A 14353-nucleotide genomic window follows, 5' to 3' on the forward strand; every position below is an offset into this window, starting at 1 on the left:
TAGACCAAAAACTTGAGTAGGCTCTAGATGTGTTCAAAAACATTCTGATATTTCAAAGAGTTTGTAAAAAATTAAATTAAATTAAATTAAATTAATATATATATATATATATTCTTTTTGTTGTTTTTGTTTTTGTTTTCTTTCCAAAATGCATTAATAGTAGAACTAAATATTGGAAATCACTGTTAGGAATCCAAAGGAAGCTATCCAGGAATAGATACGCAATAAATCTGGATGAAACAATGGCAAAATAGAAAATGGATGTAAGCCTCTAAAATGCTGGGAAGCATATTCACGAAAAGTCCATTGAATTGCAGTCTGAATTTGTCACCATCAGAGTTAATCAGTGTTACTACTATTAATTTTCTTGACTATCATAGAACAGAACAGAAAATGTTCTATGACAGCAAGCACAACTAGGCAGTTATTAGGCCGTGTTATTGTGTCTAAAACTGAGCCAAAGATAAACAAATGTGTAAGAAAATTCCATGTTGGAGCTGCTAGTGTGTAGATGTTAGTATCAAATGTAATAACCAATCTGTAATAGGAGAAACCATGAGTATGTATATTTTTAGAGCTCTAGGAATGTTTTGAATTCAGACTGACTGGACTACATTGAAAATGCTCTCAAAAAGCAAAGTTGTTCATTTACTTATGAACTCATACTGTTAATGATTTAGGCAAGCAGATGAGATGCTACATATCACAGCATAACAAATGAAAAGTTAAGTTCACAACACACTATTTTTCTTTTCAGCAAAATTTTCTGACTTAAGAAACAGTAAATTCTGGGTTTCAAAATCACTTTTGTGAGGCTAATTTTGAGGGGCAAAGAGAAAATGAATTTAAAGCTGAGCTATAAAATAATTGTAAGCATGTATGGTATATTTTTATTGTAAAGATATTAAACACCAAACCTTTGATAAGAAAACTATGTTTTACACCTGCTAACCAAACTGTAAGAAAAGCAAAGGGAACAGTCAGAGATTTCACTGCTTGGTACAAACAATAAATTCGCAATATATCCTTTTGTGAAGAGCAGATAATGTTGAGCAGGGAATTCTGGAGGGTCCATTATTCTTCTTTGTACTAAAAACAAACAAATAAACAAATATGTATGCATGCTAGAAGAAACTGGGATAAAAGAACCATTGGTACTGTCCCACACAGGTAATTTTTTTTATATTTCATCCTTCCCTTTATTTTCTCTTCGATGTTATTTCCACTTTTGATTCTTTATTCTTCCATGTAGCCCCCAATAAGTCTGAAAGCTACCAAAAGTTTGTGATATGAATACAGCCAAACCACCCTATGAGTATATACAATCTTACATTATATAATTGTTAGCTATTTCCTCTCTGATACACAGATCTGCAGCTCTGAATTAACATACTATTTTAATTACCCTGCAGTCATAGATGCTGGACATGAATTTTGCGGACCTTTAAGATGACAATGAATGCATTATTTCCTTAAGACATAATGTTTCTATTTTATTCATCACCAAAGCGTGTTGAGATTGTCACTTGCATTTGACAAATCTGAATCATGCATTCATCTGTGACTATTTCCCTTTTGTCCTCTTTATTTGCTATAGAATTAGTGGTCAGAGTTAGTTATGAAGGCATCATTTATCATTTTGAGTATTTTCATGTGAATCAGAGCTGCTTGAGAGGTGGCACAATCCAGTTGCTGGTTTGCCTTATTTATTTATTTTATTAAGGAATAAGAAATGTCACTCATTAATATCAAGCATCCATGCAACATTCAGATATTTGGATTTAGGCCACAGTGCTGTAATGTGAGGAACATCTGGTGTTTGACATAGATTTACACTGTATATTCTGGGAAATAGTAAAGAAATGCACACAAATCTGAATGAGCTTTTGTTTATGTTTATTTTTTATCTTTTTTTTTTTTTCATGTAAGGAACTTAGATGCACTAGTCCACGTGCTGTTTGCTGCAAACAGAAAGCTCAGTTCCTACTGTTCCTTTTACACTATTGTTATTTTATTAAGGCACTGCCATTTTCAGGGTTTCTTCTTTTAACCTGCAGGTAAATGCACCATATTTGTGAATTGTTTGCTTGGTGTAGGATAAAACCATATATACAATGACTGCCTTAGAAACACTATTGGCTAAAGTAAACTCTGTGGAATTGTGTTAGAGCTCAGGAGTACTTAAACTATGAATGACATTTCTCTCTCTTTTGATCTGTTCACTCACTTTCTTATAAATCCTAGGAAAGTCTGTCAAACTTCATATTCAATTAATGCTTTTCATATCTTGCAGAGGAAGGCAAACAGTTCTATTCTATCAGGTGAGAAACCTAGACAGTAGGAAATCCATACTTCACAAATCTTAACTTTAGATTAAAACTACAAGGAAAAAGGTAATTCTACCTTTGCATTGAGAGAAAATCATTCCCATGATATCTTGGACTATTAAAGCCTGCATGTTGATGTGCACATGTCACTTTTCCAACTACTATTTTAACAGAAAGAAATGAAGCTTAAATGTTAAGTGCACACATGTTTTTCCTACAAAATACTTTGACAGTAAGTTGTATTACTTTTGAATGTAGAAATTTGTTCACTATAATTGAATATGCACCCTACAAGTGTTCTCGCTGTGATATTTTATACTTAAACATTGACTCCTATAAAATTTCAGGAAAATAGAAATTTTCTGTAAAAAGGCTACAAAACTGCAGGAATGTGACTGTCCCATATCATACTAAAAGTCCTTGAATTTCAGTCTTCTCTGTCCTACTGAAAACATGAGTTAAGCACATTTCAGTTCTTATTTAAAAGCTAAGTATTGGTGACAGTTACCTGTGTGCCTTCTTTCCTAATGGTTTAACTATTGTAGATAATCTCCTATGGTCTGATTTGCTCTGCTGCACTTGTATTTGTAGTCATCTGCAGCCAGTACAAAACTGATAGACATTGCTAACAAGCCAGCAAGAAAGTTCTTCACTCATATTTAGTCCTGTTCTTTTGAAGACTTTTCCTTTAAGAATACACTTTAGGAAAGATAACATGTAAATATATAATTTAATAATAACTAGAAATAGATTGTATCACAGAAGTATTTCTGCCAGTTGTCAAATTAATTACTAATCCCCTTCCATATTGCTTGGCCACATTTCAATAACTGAACAGTTTTGAGCCAGAAAGTCATTCCAAAATGTATTTATTATTTTTTTGGCCATGTGCAAGCAACTAAAACAGGAATGGATTCCATTCAGCTGCAGCTCTGAGCTGAGCTTCTTCCTTCCAGGGCTCTTCCTTGTAAAGGAAACACTGTCACACTCTTTTTCTTTCCTTGAAGCGTTCTTCTCCATCAAGCATGATCTATCCTATACCTGGGGCAGAACTGATATAATGGACTAATGATGAAAATTGTGAGGAGAAAAGTAGGGTGGGGGAAGCTAAATACATTTCCTGCCATCTGGTGACATCTCATTGGATGCATAAAATAAGACATAAGAGAAATTATTAGGAACTTTCTATATTCCATAGAGATAGGAGTACTTTTACTTCCAATTATCTGATAGCTACATATCAGAGCTTTCTCAACATCTGACCTGAAGAAAACAGACCACTTTATGATGCTTCTGTCACCTCCATTTGGATATATATGCAGTCTCTGGGGAGCCTGGGAAGCAAACGAATAGGAATAGTCATGAAAAACAGGTGAGCTAAACAAAGATGCTAAAGCAGGAAGATAGCATTCCGCCCTGTACAAATATATATGAATTGATATGCATTGAAGTGAGCAGAATCATTAAAGTCGTGATGGAGGGAAGGAAAAAGGAAGAGGAAAGGGAAAGGGAAGGGGAGGGGTAAGGGGAAGGGGAAGGAGGAAAGGGAAGGGGAGGAAAAAAGAGTAAAATGTTTATTTTAGGAACTTCCTTCCTGTATAGCCTAAAAAACACTGGGGAGTGGTAGGAGAAAAGGTAGACAAATGCTCCCAGTGCAGTTTTCCTTTTTTCATCTACTGATAATCCATTCTAATGGAGATGCATGTTGCAATTAACTGGGTCTCCAGTAAGAGCTCTAAGGAATCCACATGCCTGTGGGATGAAAGAAAGTTGATAAACAGTATTTCCCTTCTGTTATCAGTTTTCTGTCAGTGTGCTAACAACTCAGCTTTGCCCTTCTTATGTCAGCATGTTAGACACCCAGCTAATCAGCAACACATGGGCAGTGTCATTATATCAAAGAAAACTAATTACCGGTTTGACAAAATCTCATTTTTCAGCTTTGGTTCAGTTTAATTTTTGTTTGCTTGTTATTGTTGTTTTTCTTGGGTTTTGTTTTGTTCTGGGGGGAGGGGGCAGTGTTTGAGCACCTGTCTTCCTTAGCTTGAATCACAGGCTGCTTTGGATGACAGATAGACACCAATTTCCTAACAACAGCAATACGAACTTTTACAAGTGAATAAAACCACAGACTCAAGGAGCTTTCAACTAGCTAGTGAGGTTTAGTGGCTGAGTGAATTTAGATGCCTACAGGATTAACAAGAGTGGCTTTTAGGAACTGAAGTCCTAGAATAAACAGGATCTGCAGATTAGATCCCACCAAATATTTTATCCCACCCAAAAAAATTTATCCTGTGATATTGTAAATGAAGCTATTCAAGCGCCTACAGAAGACTGACTTCATTGTCCCTTCACCTCATGTATCTCCTTAGCAGAGAAAACTCTGAGCTTACAAATGCCTATAAAAATGCCAGTGAAAATGCCAAATATATTTTCTGTACCTGCAATTGATAATCAAAGCCTGGATCAATAGCAATCAATTAGAATACAGCCAGTATAACTGTATTCCTTTCCCTATAATCATGAACAAGTGACTATTTCAAAGTGACACCTTATACAATGATTCAGTTCTCCATTAGCATTACTTTGGAACCAGGCACTATCATTCACCTTATATGACACATTTTAGTACTGTTGCAATAGCTGATAACATGCAAGAGAGGGAGGGAGGGAGAGGAGGAGGGGGAGAAAGACGTGCCAGGGAATGAGAGCAAGTGCTTGCACAAACCTTTCTTTCAGTTCAAGTATGTAAAGTGAGATAAATGGTCAAACTGCAGACATACTGTACGCAGCAGGAGCCAAAAGCTGCTCCCCGGATTGGCAGCTCCAGAAGCCATCAGCACCGGATCCTTTAAGCAATTACCAGCTCGGAAATGTCCTTCCATTGATTGTGATGGACGTAAACCAGCTGTGTTTCAATAGCAAGCGAACAGAGGGAGGAAGAGCCAGACAGCAGGACACAAACAGTGACGAGCACTGGGACCAGCTGCAGCCTGCAGGTCACACTTCCATGTCAACAAAAAATGTTATTTAATATTTGCCAAACACTGCAGTAATTCATCACAAGGTATAAGTGGATCTATAACGTCTGAAATTGCCCGTTGAAGATTAACTGGATGTATCGTGTATCCAGAGCAATGCCTGAAATGGGAAACAAAATTGTCTGAACCTTGTAGGCAAGACACTGATTCACTCCCTGTGGTAGCAGGGTTCCCATGCTGGTTAGCCTCAGCCATGCAGTTCAGGAAATCCTTGTGCCAGCATATTTGTATGCACAAAGGAGACTGCTAAAGGAGGACGGTGCCAGCCTGTCAGAATCCAGCTAATGTGAGAGTCCGATCAAATGTACGCAGCTGCCTTCATCTTGTCTAGAGCCTGTATAAGACAAAATTACTGTGAATCACCAACTGAGAGCGGAAGAGGTTTATTATTGTTTAAACATAGAGATAAGCTGGCAATGAACTGCTCATTGCTGGAGTGTGCCTCTAAAAATATCTGTTCTCCCCTACAGGCGTTCTTCAAAGGGACACCAGGCTTCCTGACTGCACAAAGTGGCACTTCCAAGAGAAGGAGCTGCCGATGTCAAAATGCTGTGCTTGGTTTGCACCACTCCAAAGTTTAAAACAGAACAAAGAAATACTCTGCAGATACACAGAGGAGTGTGAAGTTCCATAAGAACACCATAGAGGAATTATTCCATATATCCTAACAAGGAGACGAGAAGGAAGAGAGAAAGAGAGAGAGAAGGAAAGAAAGAGAGAAAGAGAGAGAAGGAAGGAAGGAAGGAAGGAAGGAAGGAAGGAAGGAAGGAAGGAAGGAAGGAAGGAAGGAAGGAAGGAAGGAAGGAAGGAAGGAAGGAAGGAAGGAAGGAAGGAAGGAAGGAAGGAAGGAAGGAAGGAAGGAAGGAAGGAAGGAAGGAAGGAAGGAAGGAAGGAAGGAAGGAAGGAAGGAAGGAAGGAAGGAAGGAAGGAAGGAAGGAAGGAAGGAAGGAAGGAAGGAAGGAAGGAAGGAAGGAAGGAAGGAAGGAAGGAAGGAAGGAAGGAAGGAAGGAAGGAAGGAAGGAAGGAAGGAAGGAAGGAAGGAAGGAAGGAAGGAAGGAAGGAAGGAAGGAAGGAAGGAAGGAAGGAAGGAAGGAAGGAAGGAAGGAAGGAAGGAAGGAAGGAAGGAAGGAAGGAAGGAAGGAAGGAAGGAAGGAAGGAAGGAAGGAAGGAAGGAAGGAAGGAAGGAAGAGAAAGAAAGAAAGAAAGAAAGAAAGAAAGAAAGAAAGAAAGAAAGAAAGAAAGAAAGAAAGAAAGAAAGAAAGAAAGAAAGAAAGAAAGAAAGAAAGAAAGAAAGAAAGAAAGAAAGAAAGAAAGAAAGAAAGAAAAGAAAAAGAGAAAAAGAAAGAAAGAAAGAAAGAAAGAAAGAAAGAAAAGAAAAAGAGAAAAAGAAAAAAAAAGAAAAAAAGAAAAAAGACTAGAAATTACTTGTAATTTACATTTAGTAAGTTTAAGTACATGCCTGAAACTATAGCTGCATCTAAGAACAGAAAAACACACACGTTCTTTCAACTCAAAGAGCCATCCAATAACTAACATTTCTGTTTGCTGACCTCTGTCTGTCTGCACTGCAGTTGGACTCCGGTACTGCCAGACATGGCCTCAGGTGGAGAGCAACACTCAGGTAGTAACTGTGGAGCAAAACACTTCTGGCAGGTGCTGCAGTGCTGCACTCCTCGTACTGCCTCTGCGGAGCTGTGACTTCCTACTGCAGGAATCAAGAAGCAGTAAGCTAGCTTGTTATGCACATTCCTGTATTTATTATAACTAACCCATAGAGTGCTTCTACAATATTGTATTTCACAGGATTTCCTCAATAATTTCTTCAGGATCTACCTAGAACTGTTGTGCAAAAGCTGTAAGTATGCCTCTAGAGAACTGAGTAATTATAAGAGGTTTTAAATAACACAATTAAGTGTTTAAAATAATAAAACATATCAAGGTCACACAGTGATGAGAAAGTACAAGAAATGTTCTTGCCACAACACTCTTCCTGGAACTGCACGGCATTCATTACATGAGCTTTCCAGAGAAGCTTTCTGCACATCATAAAAGGCAGCACTAAAATCCCTTTTTCTTTTTCCCTTTTTTTGGGGAGTGTATGTGTGTGCATAGCGACCCCAGAGGACCACTGCTGCAGCTGTGTGGGACTCCACATAATGCATTTCCTTCATATATTCTTTTCATAAAAAGCAATGTTTTCACTTGTGCAGCCATGATTTAAATGCTACATTAGAATACATTCAGTTTCTCCAAGATGTTATAGAGCCTGAGATTAGATGAAGATATGTTTTCCATATATAAATTCTTAATAAGGTAGTGAAATTTACAGGTCATCATTCACAAAGATTTAATTAATCTTATTAAAAATTAACAAATAGTGATGTTACACAAGGACAGTGGAGATCCAAATGCCCCACTTCATCCATTCATTCCCATCCAATCATTCTCCAGTGCCAGAGTTAGTAATATTTTTGCTTGAAGCACTAAAGATGCATGACCCTACAATTATTCATAGGAACATTGATTAAAAGCAGAATTTATGCACTGCAGTACCATTTTTTTTCTATCAGGCTTCAGTGATGGGGATTCATCATCTCTGCTGCATGTGTCTAAAACTTAGATGGACAAGTCTGAATTCAGTAAACAAAAAGAGACAAGAGTGCCCAAAGAGGTTGTGGATGCCCCATCCCTGGAGGCATTCAAGGCCCAGCTGGATGTGACTCTGGGCAGCCTGGTCTGGTGGTTGGTGACCGTGCACATAGCAGGGGGGTTGAAACTAGATGATCATTGTGGCGCTTTTCAACCCAGGCCATTCTATGATTCTACAAAAATTCAATGTCTAGGCAAACACATCATCTAACTCCCAATATTATTTTTTTTTTCCCAGAATATTTTCTTAGTAAATTTTAAAACAATCTGTTTCCACTGAGAATAAAGTCCAGTGTGACAATTGGGAAGTCCAGTACAGCTTTGCCTCCATTTAGATCCAGCAGTGCCAAAACCATTTGCGCAGACTGAAGAGGAAGAATAACATACCTATTCCAGTTTACTTTTTCATTCTTTTAAAATTATTTTTAAGACCTCTCATTTTTTCCAAGAGCAGTGCCAAGGCTTGTCAATACACATCTATCTGAAACTGAAAACCTAACGACCAAGGACTGATGGATACACAGCCAGAAATATTTCACCTTCCCTTCTGATAAAATTGCATCTTTTGACAGCTTTCCTAAGAGTTTATTTTACCCTGCAGTAAGGGAGAGGCTGGGAAGAACATTCCCTGCTACACTGCCAGTCAAAAAACCCCAACACCTTTGCTGGCAATATATCTACTGTTAAATCACTGCCACATAAATGTGAAAGAAGCAAGCTCTTTCCTTCTCAGAAGCTGTTGGTGTAGTGTCACTTCTCTGTACTACTCTTTACACTTAGCCATACACTTTCAGGGTAATGTAGCTGTTGAGCTGTGTTTAACAGAAGCCAGTTTAGCCACAGTACAGGAAAATTCTGCCCCAGAAGTCAGATATATTAGTTAATAATTGAAGGGGTGAAGAAACAAGCCTGACAAGAAACTTCCGAATGATGTCACTGGGACAAGGGTTCATCTCAGCATGATCCCAGCAGGAAAAACCATGAGAGAAATCACCACTTAACATGCAATGGTTTGCTGCAGACAAACCCTTCGGCATGACAGGAGGGAGCAGAGCAGAGAAGGATTTTACACTGCCTGGAGGAGACATGAACTTCTGATCATTAATAAAAGAAGGATGACTGACAACTGATGAAATCAATTTCCTTTATCACAGCTGGAGGTCTCACAATTAGCAAAGCTTTGGGCAATTACAGGATTTAAATCTCTCCCTTCTAGGTTTTGTGGCTTTGCTTAGGTATTTACTTTATGGTACTGTATTACTCCAGAACTTTGGGACTGAAGTGCTGAGACCATGTGTTGAGGTCTCAGCCCTGCAAACCAGTCTGACACACATAATGGAGATTCTGTCACCATGACTTCTGAGTGTGCTATGGCACCTGATGAAACTGGTAACAACTCTAAAAGGAGTAAGAAAATCTGTCCTTGTGAAGCCTGCTTACAAGATTCCAATCTGTCTATCCTGTTCAAAATGAAATAAGTAGATCTTGATTTGTCTTTTCTAGAAAGACAAAGGGGTAAACAGTCAGTGTGATTGATGTATTTCAACACTGAAATAATATCTCACCTTATTTGTATTGTTTGCAATGCTGATGTTGGTGATGTGTACCCATGACATGCAAAGCACCTCAGAAGCATACAATGCTGTTCACATATAATAGAAGCCAGTCCCCTCACCCCTCACCACCACATGAAGGAGTTTCTAGTCAAAATAATCACATCAGACAAAAGGTGCAATGGAGTGCTGCAAACACCCTGCTGGAATGGCCTTGTTTGCAGTGAGCCAGCAGGGGAAAGACTGATGTTACGCCTGCCTGCACTATTCTACCTGGACATATCCTCACTCAGCTCCACCAGGAATTGTTCCACGGTCTCACCCCACTACTGTGAAGACAGGTCTCTTATTCAGAAACAAGAAGGGACAGGCTTGTTTCCTTCCTTTCAAAAGATTGCCTTAACAGTACTGAGGGCTCACTTCTCTGGTTAGTGGGAAGTGGAGGAGTGCAGGAAGGAAATCTCTGCCTTGCATTGTGTGCTCCTTTCATGTCATTATCTGTAGAGATAGAAACAGGGGTGAACTTAACTCACTAGGTGGGTAGTTAAAACTTTCTGGGAGGCAGGGGCTGCTGTGGTTGGCACTTAGGGATGTCTCACAAAGCAACCAGGGCTGGAGGGCCACCCATATCCGTAGCATTGGCGGCTGGCTGGATAGGCAGCTCCTCCAAGGCTGTGCTGGTTGTCTCACCTCATTGGAAGTACCTGCAGTAGGTGATGCAGAGTTTAAAATACCCAGGTTTTTAATACATCCACACCTCTTGGTCCCCATGAAAAAAACAGAAACAAAAAACTCCCTTGTTCCACTGGGTGTTGTGTGCGTCAGTACATGAAAGACTCACAAGGCTCAGATTCCATACTAAGGGAGTCATCCCTTGGTCCTACAAGTATTCTTTCAGGAAGAAGTGCCCATTACTAATTTAAAGGCAAGCTTTCTTCAAAGCAGCAAAATGTGCATCTGAATACACTTTAGTGGAAAACTCAGCACATATTGTCTTTTAAAGAGGCCAGATCCTTCTTTGCATTGGGGCTTTAAAACTTCTCAAGAAACAACAACCTGCCCTTCCACCTCCCACCCCTGACTCTTACACAGAATCTCCATCATGTGCCTCACTGAAGTGTTGTGTTATGATTACCATAGCAACTGCAGTCCAACAGCTGCCATGACATTTCATCTTCTGCTGCTTTTAAAATGCTTTCTTTTTGCCAAGAAAAACTTTTCTCAATTATTTAATTCTTTTTTCTTTTTACTACACACTGTTCACTCTGCTTTCACAAAATAAACACTCTGGAGAAAGAAAAAAACAAGATTCAGCGGAAATTGTGTCAGTTTTAACCACATATTTTGATAATTGCTTTTATGCTTCTCTCAAGCCATTTTCAAGGTTTCCAAGGCTGCGCATTAAAAAGCTCACACTTGGTTTCGGAGACAAACTGATGATTGTGCACCACTGAGCAGAGCCTCCACGGATGGCTTGGAGCCACCTCCATGTGTATGGGCAGCTGCACAGCCCCACCCGATCCCTTAAACCAGGGGATGGAAACTGATTACTCACAGCCATTCACAGTAACTCAGATCTAACCATCCTGCTTAGCTGTTGACCCCCCATTTTGCTACTTATTTTTGTACCAATAATGCTGTTGGTTCTCAGCCTTATTTTATGTTGTTTTCAAGGGAGTTTTCCTACTATTTTCACGTCTCTGTTCTTCAAGGGGATCTAGAGATAAGACAGAAGAGAATATGGGTAAACACACCTTTTCACCCTAGATGGTGGAAGGCTGTGCATGGTGAAGCCAAAAAGGGTGCAGCAGCGAAGGGTCACAGCCCCCAGCTTGTGATATAGCCAAGACAGCCCAGCACCTTAGCTACATTACACCTACAGACACGATAAGAAAGCACCATACTGATTTTAAATATATGCCAATGAACTCTGCTGAGAATTCATTTTGCAGCCACTCATTTCACAACTAAAAAAAAACCTAACCAAATAATCCAACAAAATAAATAAATAGATAGACAGACAGATAGATAGATAGATAAAATTACCGCCATTATTATTATTATTATTATTATCATTATTATTATTATTATTATTATTATTATTGTTATTGTTATTATTATTATTATTATTGTTTGGACAAAGATAGCTGTCCCTTTCTTTTCCAAAAGGAGGGAAAGGCACAGTTTTCCCTCACCGTGGAAGCAGCCTCTCATATTGCTCCCCCCAAAGGTCCCTTCCCTCTCCAGCCTGAACTCACGTGTGGTTTCAGGTGGTATGGTGCCAGGAAGGTGTGGGCTGGAGGACGTGCTGGGGCATGGAGACATGCACAGGACATACTGAATATACATTGCTTCAGAGTCCCAGTGGGATGGATTGTCTGCAGTTTGACCAAGGTAGGAGAGGCAGGATGCAGACATGTGCTAAAGGGGTTTTGGCAATTGTGAGAACAAGGTTAAAACTCAGAGCCATTTGGGATGAGAACATTTGGGTTTTAAAACAAGAAAGAGGTGAGGGTGAAGGCATGGGTCTGACAGCTTCAAACCACTTTTTAACTGTTTTTCCTTCTTTCCTTATTGGATATGCTGACAAATTAAAATTAACAACCCTTATCTGAAATGCATGTATGGTTAATATAGAAAGAAGGAAAACACCTTCAGAGGCAGTCAGCTTCCTGTCTTATGCTTTTGAAATCTAGCTGATGGCTCACAGAACGGATTTCAAATATGTATATATATAATCCACACAGCTAAAAGTCATCTATTTTAAAAGACAAGTGTTTGCTCACATGAGGAACATTGTACTCAAGCGTTCAGTCTTCGTGATCCATATGGATTTCATCAACTTGTTTGCCAGGAATTTAGGAAAAACAAACTTTATTCATGTTCCTTAGAGAAATGAATTGGGTTTGTGGTCTGTGCAAAAAGAAGTGCAGCTTGGGAACAAAAAAGCCTAGGGCATTCCTGGAACTGGAAGGTCAGAGAGCCAAAATAATTGATCCGCTTAATATGTGAAATGAGTGACTTGCAATGGCATCTTCATCAGCACTTGAAGTACAGGGTTTCAGCTTAGGAAGTGATTTCATGTCACATCCCATAAAGGGCCCCCAAATGTGAAGTGCTTTCTCAAGCCACTCTCTAAGCCAGGCACACCAGCTGCTCTGAGAACAGCATTAACTCCAAATATTGAACTTCCATTTCTTCTTTTTCTGTGTCTTGATCCTGGAATCCTCTTTTTTGAACAGTAGATGAATTGCAATGGCAGGTTGGGCTGCACACGCTTTGTACATTAGACATGAGATGGAAAAGGAGAACCACCATTTAAACACAAATCCAAATCTTCCTCTATTCCCCATCCTAGTCTCTTTCTTTACACACAACACCATGTCTCTCCTTTCCTGAGTTTCTCCAGCTTTCTGCAGTGCTTCTGCACCATGGGTAGGATTCAGCTGAACCAAAGAATCATAGAATCATGGAATGGCTTAGGCTAGAAAGGATTTCAAAGATCATCCAGTTCCAACCACCTGATGTGGGCAGGGCTGACACCTATGAGATCAATCTGCCCAGGGCCCCATCCAGCCTGGCCTTGAGTGCCTCTAGGGAAGGAAGGGACGTGCACAGTTTCTCTGGGAAGAAGCTGGAGACTCTCCCCCATTCCTGGCCCTGCCAGTTTCCCTGGGGCATGGGCTTTGTACTTGACATTTTGGAACTGTCTGGGAAAGGATGGGCCCCTTGTTCTTTTGGATGTACATAAAATCTTAAGAGCTCACTAGGATGAGAAAAGACAAGGAAGGCTAACAAATATTCAAGAGTCCCTGAAAGAAGGGAAGGAGTTGCCAAGACCAACCAGTGCGTGAGTTCATTTCCCGTCTTTCCTTTCTTTCATGAAACATATTTACACCTGTAAAGAAGCTGCAAGTGATGTTTTTCCAAATATGGATACCTACCTAAAGTATGCTTGATATACCTGTATGAAATCATGAAGTTCTTCTGCAACTTTGAGGGGTTGTACTTCCACTAAAATTTTTCCTAGCTCATTATTTTTTCTATGCCTTGTAATATTTACATATAGGAAAAACAAAACAAAAAAAATGATTTGCCTTACTTCACATTAGATGTTAAGACATTAGATGGAGAGAAGAAACAACTTCAAGGGAGAACCATTTCAACTTCCAGTCTAAAGATGGAACACATTGTTGACTAGAATTGTTGTACCTGAAGGTTGCCTGGTACCTAATTTGGGTGAATAAGCTGCGTGAAGTGAGACTTACCCAAATTATTCTGTCTGATGAATTTGTCCATCAGTTTGTGTATATGAAATCTGTTGCATAACCCAAGTTTCATTTTCCTTAGAATGAGAAAAATCTGTGTTTCTCTCTACAGTTTACCAATACATTTTTTTCTATATCAGAAATAATAGGAGAGTTCTGGAATATGTGTTATTATACATCATTACTACAAAGGAATTTGTTACTAATGGCACTTATTCTAAAATGACACTCTAATGCAAGAAATGTAAACTGATTAATTCTCAAAGCTGAAATTACTCATCATGCAGTTTAATCTGCGTGCTGCACAATTTAAAGTAGCCAGGTCTGAAAGTAATGCATTGCAAATCTTTATAGTATGGTATCTCACCAGCTTTTAAAGGAAACTGCATTACTGCTCAGCAAGATGTTTGTTACACTGAATTAATGTTGCATTAGAACCCTTTCAGTAAGTCAGATTGCATTACTCACTTACATAGCATTCTTGGCAAGCCTCGAAAAAAGCATTTTTAATACTT

The 14353-nt window shown here is 39.1% G+C and overlaps 1 long non-coding RNA gene across 1 annotated transcript; it reads right to left on the minus strand.

Moving 5' to 3' along the window:
- Window positions 1-864: 864 nt before the first annotated feature.
- Window positions 865-5250, minus strand: LOC146762749 (uncharacterized). The gene is made up of 3 exons (XR_014948274.1): window positions 5056-5250; window positions 3591-3661; window positions 865-1089 (listed from the first exon to the last, which is right to left on the minus strand). It is a non-coding gene; the product is annotated as an uncharacterized LOC146762749 (long non-coding RNA).
- Between the last annotated feature and the right edge of the window lie 9103 nt (window positions 5251-14353).

The sequence above is a fragment of the Coturnix japonica genome, chromosome 1 (genome assembly GCF_054131305.1).
Source record: "Coturnix japonica strain WE chromosome 1, WE-NBRP24, whole genome shotgun sequence".
NCBI lineage: Eukaryota > Metazoa > Chordata > Aves > Galliformes > Phasianidae > Coturnix > Coturnix japonica.